Source organism: Diprion similis, chromosome 3 (assembly GCF_021155765.1).
Source record: "Diprion similis isolate iyDipSimi1 chromosome 3, iyDipSimi1.1, whole genome shotgun sequence".
In the NCBI taxonomy this organism is placed as follows: domain Eukaryota; kingdom Metazoa; phylum Arthropoda; class Insecta; order Hymenoptera; family Diprionidae; genus Diprion; species Diprion similis.
The window spans coordinates 2,871,632-2,888,594 of NC_060107.1; the positions used below are offsets into that span (position 1 = coordinate 2,871,632).

The window sequence follows — 16,963 nt, forward strand, 5'->3', positions numbered from 1 at the left end:
TTCCTATAATCGTGTTATTTAATTATCGTAAATAATAATGTCGCGGGAAAAATCATTTCCACACATGTGAAATATATACGTGCGACTGAATTAATCGTTTAGTTTCTTAATTTTTGTAATTTAAATCATTTTCTCTTCCACTTTATTTTTAACGAGTTTTATTTAATTACTGTGTGGCTTCTTTTAATAATTTTTTTTTTTTTTTTTACTACTGTGATGAAAACAACGATTAGTAACGTGATTTAACCCGTTCAGTACCACGTAGTAGATAATTTAATAACAAAAGTGTGTGCAGGATTTCTTATCTTCTCTTGGCTTTTCGGATACAGTGTCTGCAAAGGTGAGGAATCAACATGGAAACAAAATGATTAATCTTATCGATACGACAATTTACTGTGAACTCTATCGAATTTAAATACCTTAATCAGGTTATTTAAAAATTAACCATTGAAGCATCGCCATTTTTTTCAAAATCGCAAAATCTGACTAAGAGAAAGAAAGAAAACATTGAAACGTACTGATAACAGTCAGCTAAAAAAATCCTTGAAATATCTGCACAAAGTCTTGCGAAATTGAATTCCGTTTTAAAAAATCTGGTCGATTTCTAAACCCAGCGACAAAATATGTGAAAAGTTTTCTCGTAAAAATTCAGCATTTCGAAACGACGTGTAATACATGCATAAAACGCGTAAGTATGCATAATATGGCACGTCACTCGGTTCTCGGTGAAATTGAACACCTGACATTACGCCAAGTTCCCACATTTCATTCTTACTTTACTTTCGCACCCTTTTGTCGCGTCGAACTCTGCGTGTATAGTTTGAAGTTGAAACCGCGATATCTCGATCACAGTTTTACTATCGGTTAGCTCTCTAAAGTTGTTGAAAAAAAATTTCTTAGGGCTATTGAGTTCAAGGCGAGGATGAGAAGCATGCTCTCAGATAAAATGCATGTCCTAGCGCAGCGCTGCGCCGTCGTTTGCATAAATCAACACCTCAGACTGGTTTACGCAGAGCGCTCGGAATTAATTATATATAATACTTATCGGTGCAGAGACGCTCCGAGCAAAAACTATCGCTTTAAGAAGTCTCCACACCTTCGCTGACTGATTACAGCCCCAAAATCTACAGATAAAAAATAAATTGAAAAACTTCTCGTTGATTTGCTTTTTTAATATAAATTCGTCATTTCGCAATCGTAGAAGCGAACGATCTCCAACAATAATTATAGACACACGGTATTTCGACATTTTTATTACTTCGACGCAAATTTTCAGTGAATAGTTCTTTTTTCACATTTTTTTACGCGCTTTCACGTCACTTAGTTGTACTTGCCATAATTTATTGTGGACATATTATCACCAGTTTTTAGTAGTCATTTTTTTACGTCATCGGTATTCATTGCTTGAATCGTTTTTCTCAAATAAAAAAACCTGACTCCTTAAAATTCGAGAAATCTTCCGACGAGATTCGATCAAATTCCTCGTTTTTCACGGTCTCAATTGAAGAGGAGAATTCAAAAAACGGTACCCATTCAATTATTTTTTAATCTCGATTCCTGCTTTTAAATGGCACTTACAAAAAAAATGGCACTTTCAAAAAAAAAAAAAAAAAAATGGCACTTACAAAAAAAATGGCACTTACAAAAAAAATGGTACTTCCACAAAAAATGGCACTTGCAGCCTGTTTTAATTTTCCTCTTCCCTTATATGAGAGAAAACGTGATTCAAGGGTGCGGACAAACCTTCTCGAGGACCCTAAAGAGGAGGAGAAGGGGTAAAGCACGCAAAACAATTCGAGGATAATCAGTTAGCATTTGTCATCCCTCGTTAATATATCGGGGTGCAGTGTGCAGCAGGTATGCGATCTCTAACTAATACAGAGTAGGGGTAGTTGCTTGCGTGAAACGGTGCAAAACGTTTATACTCCAGCGTTTGCTAACGCTTGGCCGGCCCCGAATCGACTCAATGGTGTATTAAACCGATCGTAAATTTCATTGGCTTACGTTGCTGCAGCTGAGCGTTGCCTGCTGCAATCCAAGGATTTCCTGAGGACGCCTAAGGACGACGTCTCCTTTGCTAGCTTCCTTTAACGCACCTGACGCGAATTTCCCCTAAAGGATCAGGATCAGGATCTCCAACGATCGTAATTCATCCCGAATATTACCGTCTATGCTAATTCGGACCAAAACTCGACACAAATTTGTAAATTTTATTACCTTTGAAGAAGATCTCTTTGAAAATTCAGAATTTATATTATTGGAAGCTTATGGATGTGAAAATTATTCGTTCCGAGAGGCTTACAAATTTTTAATAATCCTTTGGATAATTCCTAACTTGTATTTTCGACAATTTTACCCAAACGCTATTTTTCATCAGGCTGGTATCGTTAAACAATTGATTTTACGTGAAATATTTCATTGACTATAGAAACGAACGTCTGTTTCGATAATTTTGTACAAGATTGCTATCTTCGAAAAAAATCGAACGAATCCACCAGATTTTCAACAATTTTTTACATTCAAGCTTGTATTTATAATGTCTAAAAGTACATTTTTGTATTTTCATACTTTCGAACAAAGCTTCGTAGCTCACGGATATATAATATTTTATCTTTGACTGTCCCGCGATAAATTTTAATAAAAATTGTCGTTTCTTGGCCAACCAGTCTTTTTAAAGTTGTATAAAAATGCGGAGCTTCTCGCATGGCGATGTCGCGCAGATTTTCCTGGAACATCCCGTCCATTTGTCAGAATTATAAACTCAAAACCTGTTGTATGTATATAAGATGGAACGCAGGTGCAGCGGATGCGTATTTCAACGATCAATTAGCTACCGTTTGCGATGTTTTTTATAAGCCCGATATTTTTCATTCAGGTTTTTTTTTGTTTTTTTTTATTTTTTTTTTATGCTCCTTGTTTCCTTTTTGCGATCGCAGCTTTGGTCTCCGGTATAACTGCTACGGTTATTACTCACAATTCGCGAGGATTTATACGAGCGAAGCGTTGGTTCGAGTTTATAATCTTTCCTGTGCGAATTGATTGGAATTTATGTGCTCGTGCCTGCGGTCGGATAAATTTGCAATCAAGAAAGTAACACATAGACGCAAACCAAGTTTCGAGTTGGTATGAAAAGTGTAGAAAGAGACTTCGTAGTCGGTCGGTTGCAAATTTATCAATAATTTAGATTGAAACGAGATAAATTTTAACCTCATGGATAACAAAAACTTCGCGACTTTTAGTCCAGGCGGAATAGGTTTGAATTAAAAAAATTTCTGAAAAAAAAGTTCTCCTTATCGACGCCATCTGGAGAATTTTCGTGAAATTATTTCGTTTTTTAAATAAGTGATTTAAGAACGAATAATTTTTTATTTTGACATCAGTTTTCGACGAAGACGCGAAAAAATGTCGAATTCATCCGTTTTCTCGAAACGCCGGCTATGCAGTTGAAAAATGGCTCCAGATTCGAGTGTCGTAAAGGGTCGAAAACCTTGAAAAAAAAAAAAAAAATGGAAAGATGGAAAAATATTTTTAATTTAGACCTACTTCGACTTTTGCAGGACTATTTGCAATGCATATGAAGAGATATCCTCGTCACGAGGTGGAAAATCCTGTAAATGCACTGTGCAGTAATATATCTACGATATAAAATACGGCGAGAGTTATAACGAGGAGTGGCACGATGTAAATTCACGCGTGGCGGCGAGTGGGAGGCGATTTCAATTTATCTTGAAATTTTAACCTCTCGAATGACCCCGAGTCGCTGGTTGATTTTGTAAGCGGAAATTCCGGTGGCTAGGTGACCAGAAAGGGTTGAGGGAGGTCAAAACGTGGAAGGGTGGAAATAAAAAAACGAAAGAGGAATTGTTCTAGGTCTTGATTTTTTTTAAATATCGCTGATTTTAATGACTTTTAACCACTGACTTAGGATTTCGAAAAATTCATCTTTCGTTATTTTCTTTTTGCATGTTTGAAATTTGGATCTATCAGCCATTTGCAATATTGACCCTTCCAAATTTTCACCCCCCCCCCCACATGCTTCAAAAGTCCGGATTCAGTTTCACCGGAGCTTAAAGCGGACAAGAAGCGAGCTTTTTACGCAGCGCAGAAGAGAGAGAGAGTAAAAGGAAAGGGAGGGCGAGGAGAGTCTCATTTAGTATTCAATTTCCACACCGCATTCCCTCTACGAAGGGCTGCAGTGCCTCATTGTCTGCTTTTCCCATGTCGAGAAGCGACGCGACGGCTTTATAGTATGGAGAACGGGCTAATTATCAGTGCGGGGGATTTTTTCATGTCGTTCATTCGTTCCTTCCTTCGTTCGTTCGTTCATTTCTAAACACACTGCAGGACTAATTGACGGGCCCCGTTCAAACAGGGGGGCCCTGTTCAAACACCGTAAACTGACACCCCTGAACGCTGCCCCAAGTGCGATCGCCGCCCTTCGTCTTTCGGTCTCGATCCATTTTTCCGGTCATCCGAAAGCACCGCTGGTTAGGCCAAAAACTAATACTTATGAAAAAAGTTAATTACTATCGTTTGTATCTTTGATTAATTACTATACGATAAAGTTTGCGTTTGTCTGAGATTTTTTTGGATTTTTTTTGTTTTTATCGAAAAGTCCAATTTTGCCGGGGCGAAGAAATTACGCATTACGTTACTTTTACACTCGTTATACGAATTTGAAATTCGATTAAATAATTCATTTACTACATAAATTCGTGTTCATTTCTTGAGTCGCAAATAAAGTTGCTTTTTTTTTTTTTTGTCATTTTATTTCGCATTGAAATTAAGGGGTCACGTGGGTTTCTTCGAGGGACAGAATAAAAGCATCTTTTCATATTTTCTTTGTCTTTATCCGAAGTGAAAAAAACCAAAAATTTTTTTGATCCCAATTTATTTAACAAGGCAATAAATGGTGTAGATTTTGCCGGAAATTGTACTTTTTTTTTTCAAATTCCAATTTTTTTTTAAATCGTTTTTTTGTTGTTTGTTTTTTTTTTCGTTTCATTTCGTACAGAAATATCACGAGGATACGTATTTATCGTGAAAATCAGTTCTCAACGGTCGAATCTTCATAATTTTCGCACAGTTTGAATAAAATAACTCTTTCATTAGGTAAGGAAAAAAAGGAGAAAATCAAAAAAAAAAAAAAAAAAAAAAATGTTTTTTAGAAAATATGTTGTTTTTTTTTTTTTTTTTTAAACCTTAAAAATCTACGTAACTCGTTAAAGAAACGCATTCGAAAAATGTTTTTCTTATCCTAAGCTAATTGAAAGAGACATTTTTCTCGACAGTGAATGATGAATTTTGAAAGTAAAAAGGGTCAGAAGGAGGGGCGATGGGGGGGGGGGGAGGGAGATCGCGCCAGCGTCCATCTGTCCAATTTTTCTTGCGTATTACGTGGCCTCTGACTTTCCGGTTTGAATATCCGAATCTGAGTCGAGTCGAGTCGAGTGAGGCTGTGTAAAAAGCGACAGAGGAAGCGCCGAACGGCATCCTGATCTCATTTATAACCGGGCCAACTACCGACTCCCCCGAGTACAAGGATGGCGAGCGGAGCCACCGAGAAGTGAAAAAAGCGGGCGAGTCCCGGACTCCCGTAACTCGATTCCCGGTTTTGCGCAATTACCGCTCCGGAGCGACGACACCTCCTGACGAGATTACCGCCCCGCTTTCGGGGATCCGACGTGTTTTTAGACGCGCCGTTTAACCTGTTAAACAGATATCCGGGTAATCCACTAGCGGCGAGCCGAATTGCGCCCCGCTGCTCGACGAATCCCCACCAATTCCACGACACAATGGGCCCTAAGACCCCGCCGAGTCGACCCAGCTGCCCGCATGTTCATGCATATTAAGGATGAATCGGCCGGGGACCGTCTGGATAAAAAGTCAGGAGGAGGGCGAAAGCGGTTCTGAAAATGTGGCGATATTTTGTTAATATTATTATTATCGTACAGAAAATCACAACGTGTGTTTCGCAGCTTTTCTTGATGTTTGAAATTTGACCTGTTACCGACGGAGCTTATTACCGATCGAGATAATTGTCGACAAGCACAAGCTTCGCGAGATGATTAGTAAATTTAGAGATAAAAGTTCTAGAATATTAAAAGAGAAAAGGACTTGTAATCATTTAATGGAATATAAGGTTTAAATGTGGTTTCTATTGTATTTACACGCGTGAATTGCAATAAATAGTTAGCTTTATATATAAGGTGAATAAATCTATTGTTTTTACAGTGAAACGCAATTGAGTTTTTATTCTAACCTCGAAATTAATTGGCGAATTGTATAAGGAGAAACTTATTACACATTATTGTTATGAGGTTGAGGTTATAGTAACGGAAAAATCGTTACTTTGTATCGAATCGGGGTCGCTGAAAACGAATCCGACATCAGAATTTCAAAATTCAAGATGGTTGACCAAATTTGGTGGGATGAAAATAGAAAAATTGATCCTATTCGCTGATATTAGTTCCAAAATTTTGAATTCTGAAAATTTCCACCGATCTGTTGCCATTTTCTAAATCAGGAAATTGCAACATCAGGAATTCCCGATCATAGAAGTTTGAATATAAAATTCATCCGTACTATTTGCAATTCAACAATTGCAGTAAGAACGATCATATTATTATTCTCCGAGGCCGCGGAGCGAACGGAGTCTCTTAAACGAAGTACATACACAGCAGTTGATGATATTAGGCCAATATGGCGCGCGGTCCCGGGGATATGGATTGATACGTATATAACTTTATAGACCACACCGGCCATATTGCAGCTCCCTTCTGTCAGGGGATGGAATTGCGCGAGCTAGGGTAGGTACGAGACAAATGTGTTCGTGTGAGTGTGTGTGCGAAAGCCGGTGAAGAGGGAAGGAGGGAGGGAGGGAGGGAGGGAGAGATTCGCGCCGAGGGTGCACCGGAGACTCGAGGCACCAGCTGTCCCGTTTAATAGAGCAATAAAGACGAGAATGGCGCTTTGATTTATATCCCACCTATTATTAACAACCGAGAACCAACTGAGCTCCGCCGATTTCTATAATACGCTAGCTGCATGCAAACCTCCCCCCCCCCCCACCCCCTCCCATTCTCTCTTCTTTTCTTCTCTCCCGAACGAGTCCCAGAAGTTAACCCTTGCCGTCGTTACCGGTTCAGCGAGTTTTTTCTTCATCCCCTTCTTCCGCTTCTTCCTGGGCAGAAGAAGAAGAAGAAGAAACGCGGACGAGAAACCGTCGTGGGAATTATAGAAGATGGAGGGAGGGAGGGAGGGAGGGAGAAAAAGCTCGGGAAACGAGGGACTTTATTAAGTTTCAAGAACTCCGGCCTCGCCGATCTCACTATGCGGATATTATTATATATACGACGCTCTGCAACTCGCTGCTGTTGCTACTGCTGCTGCTGCAATGCGCGGGCAAAAGTTATATTAGACGGCTACCAACCCTCGAATATCGTACTCGGGCTGTTTATTATTGTTGTGATATACGTAATTGAAAAGTCGCGTATACTGAATGCAACGCTGCGGTTTCAATTCTATATATACTTATTATTATTCATAAATGCAACGCTAAGGCTGATTATAATATAACGAAGAGAAAAGGCAGACAACGAATATTAGAGAGAAATATTAAGATTCAAATTGAATGAAGCTAAAGCTGAGAGCCAGGGTTTGCAGGCAAATGTGTTAAACTTTTTGGAAATTGAAAAATGCAATTCACTTTTATTCTTAATTTGATTCTATAAAAATACTGGCGGATCAAAGTATTTAAAAAGATTTTCATTTTCTGACTTCGCTACCTTGAAACGTCTGGCTGCTGATTCTAAGCTACTAGCTTCAGCCTCGTTTAAATCGATGTACTTGGGTCTGATATTCTTTTCTTTTTTTCTCGTCGAAAAGTTGAAAGAGTTGAAGAAAATTATTTATATGCACCAATTTAACCTGAGAAGGAAACAGAAATTATTAATTATCAGAAAATTGGTGAGAATTTCTGAATTTTTTAAAAGTTTGGATGGCCAGTCGGTAATTTGAAATCAGAAACGTTAATCCCGGCGTTTTTTGTGTCCCGTATATGTATATGCGGCTCGGTTAAACGTTTGTAAATCGAGAAAACAAGACCCTCTATTCGAGGGAGTGTGAGAAAGTGTAATATAGGTACGCATACGCCAAGGGGCGGATAAAATCGAGGTAAACTTTTTTCAAGTCGCGTCTCCCGTCATCAATCTATGCCCGGGGCATTAAAATGCATTAGGCTTAAAAGTTGAGCGAGAAGAGAGAGAGAGAAAGAGAGAAAGAGAGAAAGAGGCTGCGGGGTTAGGGGAGAAAAAAAAGGTCTAATATTACCAACTCGAAAACCCATCAGAACCGCTGCCGCGTGGCGAGTGGCTATATATTTATACGAGGGTGAAAACTTCCCTTATTTACTCTTATATTACGAGCTTTGGTGAAAAACACGAGAAGAAGAAAAAGAGAGCAAAGAAATAAATAAAGAAAGAAATAAAGAAAGGAGGAAAGAAAGAGTCGCTCGACGCCACAGGAGCGTGGCTTAAATACAAAATCATGGTGTCGCGTAATTTTAACGGGGCACCGACGAAATTTTTTTTTTTCCTCTTTTCTTCTCTTCTTCTTTTACCGCAAACCGCAATATATCGCAATTACAGGGTGAAGCCGCATCGCGATGACTTGTGGCTGCAGAAATTGGGTGTCAAAACTCAGTTGAGCCGCTCCGAGCTTCCCAAGTGGAAAGGGAAGAGTCAGTTTGCGAGAGAACTTTCGGTATTCTCATCACGTATATACCAGAAGCCACGCGGCTTCCGCCCGAAGCGATTCGATTCGATGTGAGAAACCCGCGCAAAAGCTGAGGCAAATAAAGCGAAAGAAGGGAAGGAAAGGAAAGGAAAAGAGACACTTTAGCTTCCTCTTTTTTAGAACGTTTTCGTACCTAATTATCAAGCGTTAATAATAAAGCGTTCAGCTTTGCCTCGGTCTAGAATCTCATCGGTTGAGTCTATTTAATTATATTATCTCACCCAACTTTGTGCTGCGTCTTGCCCTCAGCTAATAAGCGATTATGTATTTCACGGGTCAATACTGAGCGGTGCAACTGATAAGACAGAATCGCTGTACTCGCTGCTTTTCCAAGTACTGCATCGTCGAAGCTCGATAGCGTGCTGAGAATTTATGTTTATTTAATTGAGTAAGAATATGCCGAGTGGAAGATTACTTCACGGTTTTCAATATTCAACTTCGTCTTAGAAATCTAACGAAATCGAATATTTTTTTTAAACGATTTCTACGTCTTTATTTATTTATTCTTTATTTTTTTTTAACAATTGCCAACGTAAAAAAAAAAATACTCAAACGTTCAATAAGAATGTCGTGTAAAATATACGAAGAATGGATGTGAAGACTGTAGGAACCGTTTTGTGGACACTGCGGATCGTCGAATATCTATTTTTAAGATTCCACACGCTGCATGAGCTTGAACCTTAAAGATTGTAATACTGGGATCGCATTCGGGGCGCGTCGGGCTGAGTGATATTTAAATGTGAACGACCGAGATCGAGCACAAACACTGGTTGCAAACGGTTCTCGAAGAGCTTCGCCATCGGCGAAAAATCACGATTCATGTAAGTTGTAACAAGATCGTCCTTAAAAGCTTCTTTGGCAGCAGTTTTCCCCTTGCAACGCGATGAAAATCTTGAAAAAAAAAAAGAATCTTCGGTTTTCCAACGGGCCGCACCTGAAATAGTTAGTTTCCTTTTTATCAAATTTTTTTATGGACAATTGTTAGTAAACAATTTTTTTTGTGCTTAGAGCAGTCAATGGATCATTTTGTGTCTTAAATGAGATGCTTCCGGAATTTCAACTCTTTATAATTGATATTCAATAGGGACGTCTAACGAATTTTTTAATTATTACTCAATTAAAACAAACAGAAAAAATTTAACCAAATTTCAAGCAATTAACTCTTAGTATCATTAATAATTAAACCTAATAACCTTCTAATTACATTGTAACGGGAAAAAATTGAAATCCGAGTGAGAAAAAGTTTTTCATTATCTATCATAAATTCAATAAAAAAAGAGAAACAAAAAAAAATAATAAAAATAAATAAAATATATATATATATATATATATATAGTTTTTTCAAAGCTTTGCGCAGGGGGCGAAAAAGCTTCCGTAGGACATTCGGGCCCCGGTTGTTATCAGGATCCCCGCTCGTCAAGGGTGATTAATGCCAGCTCTGGGCCGTGGAAAATTGCCTCTTCGGAGTGACAAACGAAAAGGAGAGGAGAATAAAGGGAGCGAGGAGAGGGAAAGGAGCGCGTTTTCCCAGGGATTAATGCTCCTCACGTGCCAAGCGCTCACACTCAGGTATGACTCGGCCGTTCGTCGCTGATGGACGAAGTAGGGGTGGTGGGGGTGGCACGCGAGGGGGCGGGGAGGGGGGGGGGCAGCGTTACGCGTTGACGCGTTCCTCCCAGGTTGCATTGCGCGTCGTCTCCGGTCATGCGTAAGTGCGAGTGACTTGAAAGAGTTCGCGCTCATCGCTCTCTCGCGTCTGCGTCTGCGCAGCTTGAAGGGGACTCTCACACTGGCGCCAACTTCCGGTCAAGCATCGGACCTCGGCGTTAATGACATAAATATGCAAAATGGATAGAAGACTAGTCATCGTCCTGCTGGCTAACTGCAGTCCTTTTCAAGTCTCTCTCTCTCTCTTGCTCTCTCTCTCTATCTCTCTAATTCTTTCTTTCTTTTTTTCTCACTTTATATTTTTCACGACGAGATCTGTGTAATAATTTTATTGAAAGACTCTTGTGTTTTTTTTTTTTTTTTTTTTTTTCTCTCTCTATTCATGTGCAGGAATCCGGATGCTCAACTACCGTTCCAATCCAATTCCTAGAATTAGGCTGAAATTAGTTACGTTTTTGTAATGATTAACATTTTCGTAAATCGTTGCTTATTAACAGAACTTGAAGAAATTTATGAAATTTTATTAATGATAATAAGGCAAATAATATTCACATTTTTGAAAATTTAAAACTACTTCAGAGTTGTTAACAAATTTGAAAAATAGTCATCCCCCCCCCCCCCCCCCGTCCGACCCTCGATGTTTCGTTCCTTTAACTTTACTCAATTCAGCCGCGTTCTCCAGATGAAACTAAAAAAGTGAGCCTTATAAGAAAAATAAATCAAGTCACGTTGTACTAAGGATGAACGGAACTCACTTTCTCAAAAACAAAAAAAAAAAAAAAAACTGTATCAAAAATTTTCAGCAACGTAATTTACGGCAGTTATATTTATGAATGGGAATGAAACATTAACATCCTCAGTACGCGTATGGAAAGGGATTAGGGAATAGCTAAAACGAGCCAAGATGTCAAGATTTTGATAAAAGGTTCTATCCCAACTGTATATAACTTAATTTCGTAATTAATGAACTCTGGTGTCTTTCATCTAATTCATGATGTACACTTGTCACATATAAATCTCCATTATTTTTTCAAACTGATTTCTGTCTTTCTCTTTTTCTCTCTTCCTAACTTCTGTGATTCAGACCGTGCATGGGTCACACACTCATCCTTCAAACGAGTAGGTATTGACAAATGGTTCGGCCCGCGTTTTGGATACCGGAAGTGAGTCGCGCGTGTGTCTGCGGTTGAGAGTAAACAACCAACCGCTTGTAGAACGGAATTGCGATAGCGGAATAGCGATACCAACGCAGCAGCCTGATGTCACCGTTCATCGTACAAAAGAATTCTATATCTGTACGAACGTGGTGGCCGAAAGAACAATTTTTCATTGTTCCAAAGGATGACTGCATCGCGGTCAGGCCGTCACGGTGTGACGTTTTTCTCATTTAACGATTACAATCGCGGTCGAGTTTCTTTGGGAAGTTTGAAAGCAGCGGTGAGAAAATCGCTTTTTCGGTCTAGGAATGGGGTCACAAACTACATAGTTGCAAGAATCTAGCCGGCTGTCATGTCGTCACGTTGACGTCGTTAATCAACCGCGAAATGATGCGAAACGGACGCGATCCGATAAATCGGGTCGTTCAACTCGAATCGCACGGAAACGAATGCAGACGAAGCTGTTTGTCTTCCGGTCTAACAATTAATGTGCCATTGCTGAATTTCAATCGCGAAAAGCATGCAGCCCACAGACTATACCCACAGACCGACGGAAAGAAGGAGTCACGTGGATAAAAAGTTGGCCAAACAACTCATCGCCGTCGAATCAATGATTCCCATTCAATCCTATCCCCTTCGAATTTCCAGGCCATACCACGCAACATCATTAATATGCGACAGGATCGCATTTCGTAGGGCGCCATTGTGTCATTGGTATACATATATTGACCTCCATTGAACCTGGGATCGTTATTGAGAACGATCAATATGTAGGATTATATTGCCAAGTTCGAACTCAGAACTCTGGAACGCTGAAGCATCATCAACGAGGCGGAATTTTACTGTCCACGTCTCTACTATCTTCATTGTTGCAAAGACTCCTTGTTTTCTTTTTTGCATACATGAAACGGTGGCAGGCAATCGAAAAGAAACGAGACGTGGTATCGAATCGTGGAGCCCCAACCGATGATCGATACACTCTGTATACGCCTGGCCGCAGGCGGTGCATCCGTTGGGTGACAAAAAACTCACACAGCGGTTGGACTCGACGCTGCGAGATATCAATCAAGCTCTGGGTCCATAGCAGACTAGTTTTTTTGATCGAGAGTCTCCGACCTGCCTCGCATTTCGTCAGACGTAAGGCCGCACTTCCGCTCAACTGCGGATAAGTCGCTTCGCTTCTCATTTCTTTTCGATGTATAATTATTCGTCGTCTTCTTCTTCTTCGATCCTCGTTTTATCCGCTATCCGTTATCCTGGTAATTGACCAGCCACACACAGCGGCAGAAACGCGCTGAAAGGCAGATGGTGAAAGGATGTCGATTTCGAAGGCCAGACACGCCGCAGGATCGGATCCATCTGCCGTCCTAACAAGCCCTAATTGAAATCTCTCTCTCTCTCTCTCTCTCTCTCTTTCTCTCTTTCTCTCTTTCTCTCTCCTCTCTCTCTCTACTTAGACGTGGCCGAGATATGCCCCCGGTTTCTCACGTCGGGTCACACAATTGGCTCTATTGTCGCCTCGAGGCGGCTCGCTCTGCAACGGAGACTTGTTCCAGGCGCCGGGCATCCGCCTAGCTCTCTGGCTCTCACCGAGCTTTCGTAACCCACCAACGACAAATAGAAAATTCAAGTACCGCGCCGTGCATCCGCTGCAACGAAGGTTGTTCCCCTGCTAGCCTCTTGGCCAAATATGTACCCAACGGGACGCGACCTCTGCAACTACGCGACCCCGTATCAATATCCTCGGTTAACCGACGCGCCATTCCTGATCCACGCTACAAAGATCCTCGGTCACTCGACTACGGTTCATCGATGCTCGGAATGACCTCCGGAGATCTTTTCAAGTCAAGGTACTTGGAGCTTCTTGAATTTTAGACGCTTTCTTGCTGACTCCGTTAGCGACCCCTCCTTAGTGGATCCAGGATCCAGAGATCCTTGATCACTCGACTAGGATTCATGACCTCCTGAGGTCTTTCCAAGCCAAGGTAGTTGCAGCTTCTCCAGGTGAGTTAGAAAGCACAACAATCAGCAATTTGGTACGGAAAGTTGATGATAAGAAGCTATGTACAGACCTTAAGGTTGCAAAATGTTTCGGCCACAAGTCATGTCCATGAACTTTGAAGCGTGTGATTGTTCGTATTTGGGACTAGTACCATCTCCATTGAATCTTGGACGCTTTCTTGCTGACTCTGATAGCGACCCCTTCTTGGTGGATCCAGAGATCCTTGATCACTCGACTAGGGTTCGTTTGAACTCGGATTGACCTCTGGGCCCCAATTTTCACATCGGGTGAAAAGTGATATCCTGCTTCAACAATCAGTTCTAAAAATGTAAAAAAAATCTCTAGATCTTGTACAAGGATCGTAGATTAAAGAGCTTTCTCATTTTTCTTAACCAAAATAGATTGTTTAAGCATTGTAGAACATGGGCCAAGTTGAGGTATAACGTATGTCATGTTTGAGGTGAAATTTACCCAGCGTGGTACCCATTAGTATAAACGTTGCAGAATGGTTGGTCAAGAAGTGATGTCGACGAACGTTGAAGCCTGTGCTTCTTCATAATTGAGAATAATGTACCGTCTCCATTGAATCTTGGACATTTCCTTGGCATCTCCGATTACACAGTTGCGATAAAATAAAGTGCGGTTTAAATATCGTCAAGCGCAAAAGGCAGGAAAGTAAAGAGTGCGGAGTACAAAGCCAGAGCCGTCTTAGAGATAGCGTCGGTTGTGCATCAACGAAGGCAGCAGCTAGTTTTAATTCAACTGACGTCATAAGCAAGACTACGACTGCAGTAAGGAATCACGAAGGGTGACTAATAGACTCGGCCGTTCCAAGCGCGGGTTATGTGTGTATAATTTATATGATCAGCAGTGTTCTCTTGCCTTGTTACACGTAGTGCGGCGCATAGTCGACTCTACTTGACTCTAACGACCGACCTTTGAGATTGAGCCCACCGGCAACGGGCTTTACACATTAGTATATATAGTATAATATACATACGTTGCAGCGAGACTTGGTACTGAATAGTTTTCGACAATAAAACACCGCCGGCCGTCTCTTCATCAATAGAAGTGATTCACTGCACTTGGTCTCCACTGTTGGAGTATCATCATCAACAAAGTACTCCGAGCCGCTCACAGTCCTCTATACTGATTTATTCCTCGAACAGATATCACATCTGATATAGTTGACGCCACGTTCAAGTCATGGAAGGCTACTGTATAGGTGGAATATAAACGCGGCTACATTCTTGCTCGATTTCTGAGACGTTAAGGTATATAAGAATCCGAAACGGGACGACGACTGGAGAGAGCAAATTACGGAGAGACGCTAATAAAGAGGATCCTGCACTCGACGAAGCTCGTCCTATAAGCGAGGGAGGAACGGGTTTCATATCCTTTGCTACGAGGGTGCAGCCACTTCATTGGGGGTTGCGCGCTGATTAGCCAGCAAAGGAAGCAAGAGTAATTTCATGCGGCTGCTCGACTTCAGACCAAGCTTGCTGGCTCCTGGATGAGGGCATCCTGAAGCCGGGACTCGCTTCAGGATAGATATGACAAGAGTTAACCCACGCCGTCGAGATGCGTGTAATTACATCCAAGTTTCGGCGAGTTCGCGGGTTCCGCATCCTGTCCAAACTCACCCCATCGTCCCAACTTCATCCTCGTTTCTCCCTCCGCCGTGACGTCAGAGTCCTCGACATGCTCATGGTTTTGAGGACTTTCTTTTTGTTGGGACGTTGGTTTTCACAAATTCATACACATTTTCGTCGACGGTACGTACATAAGTGTGGTTAGGTTGAGTCTTTCGACTATCGAAACTACTTTTCACTTGGAAGTGGTTTATATCCGAACAAAACGTTGCATATTATCGTCATGGTGGTCACGATGGCGAACGATTCGTGTTATCGCTGTGGGTTCATGGATGATTGATAAGCGGCGAAGTGAAAAAAACATTGAAATAACTTCACAGCATATATCGACGATGAGAAGAAAAGTTTACGCTTTACGAAACCGCCGCCGCCGTCGCCGCGTTTCCGCGAACGTTACGTCGTAGAAAATCTAGGCGTAAAAACGATGCGATACTTCTGCTGACGTGTATGTGTATGGGTCAATCAGGAATTACGTCGGGTTCACGCTCTACTGACGCAATCGTTGATACCGGGGGTGAAAGAAGCGAGGAAAGTAAAAGGAGGGAAAGAAACTCAACAACGCGAATGTCTGTTCATCGCGGCACGCTGTGATTCAGCTTTTCTCTCTGCGCGTCTAGTTCTTCTGTAAGATCCGACTATTCACAGTCGGTCTAGTGTCGACTTGGTTACTCGAGTGCTTATCGTTTTCACTAGATTTTTTTCTTCCTAATGACAACCGACGTCGATCAATCTATCCAATTAGATTATCGCGGCTGTTGGCAATGCTCTAATTTTAATAGCAACACTTTTCTGCATATATGTATATATTAGGGTGGCGCAAAAAAACCGACTGTTTTTTTTTTTTGAGTCTCGTGTGACAAAATATTAGTTTTTGATGTTTTAAGAGCCCACTCCAAAGGACAGCTGAAAAAAAAAATTTTAGAGGTCGCTCCAAATTTTTTAAAATGTCAAAAATCGTCAAAAAATTAAATTGAAAAAATTATATTTTCAGTATTTTGTTTGATTTTTAATTCATGTCCTGGTGTATTGTTATCGATTCTTTCTTACTAAATTAAAGAGAAAAAATTTATGAAATTTTAATATGAATATTAAAAGGTCGCTCGAAAAGATCTAAAGAAATGCACCAAAAAATTGAAAAAAAATTATGAGCGACCTTTCAAAATTCAAATTTTGAACTGAAACTTTCGGAAACTTATTTTTTTTTTGTCTATACAACTATACCGTAACGGGAAAAATTTAAAAAAAAAAACTCGTTTTTGACGATTTCTGACGTTTTAAAAAATATGGAGCGACCTCTTAAAAAAATTTTTTTGAACTGTCCTTTGGAGTGGGCTCTTAAAACATCAAAAACTAACATTTCGTCACACGAGACTCAACAAAAAAAAAAAAATAGTCGGTTTCTTTGCGCCACCCTAATATACATACACTCACTTATCAAACAGACTTTGTTTGCTCTTTGCCTCTCTCATGTTCTTGGTATGTATGGTACGTGCAGTCAGGATTTCCTGCTGCGGAATTGCAGATCGCAAACTTTTCTCGATAATGACGACTATGTTGTGATTACGGAATAGGGACAGCTTCGTTGAATTCTCTTATCTGGTTGTAAAACTTGGGCGGTGAGGGGGGGGGGGGAGGGGGGGAGAAATAATGAGATAGAAAGAAAGAAGTAAAGAAAGACGTGTAAGTCG

At 40.7% G+C, this 16,963-nt stretch overlaps 1 protein-coding gene across 1 annotated transcript in view; it reads left to right on the top strand.

Annotated features, from left to right (window-relative positions):
* Positions 1-212: 212 nt before the first annotated feature.
* The window catches only part of LOC124404295 (discoidin domain-containing receptor 2-like), a 52,856-nt gene continuing 36,105 nt past the window's right edge, over positions 213-16,963 (top strand). The window contains exon 1 of the mRNA XM_046878323.1: positions 213-340. The gene's annotated coding sequence lies outside the window, so the exon portion shown is untranslated. The remainder of the gene's footprint in view (positions 341-16,963) is intronic.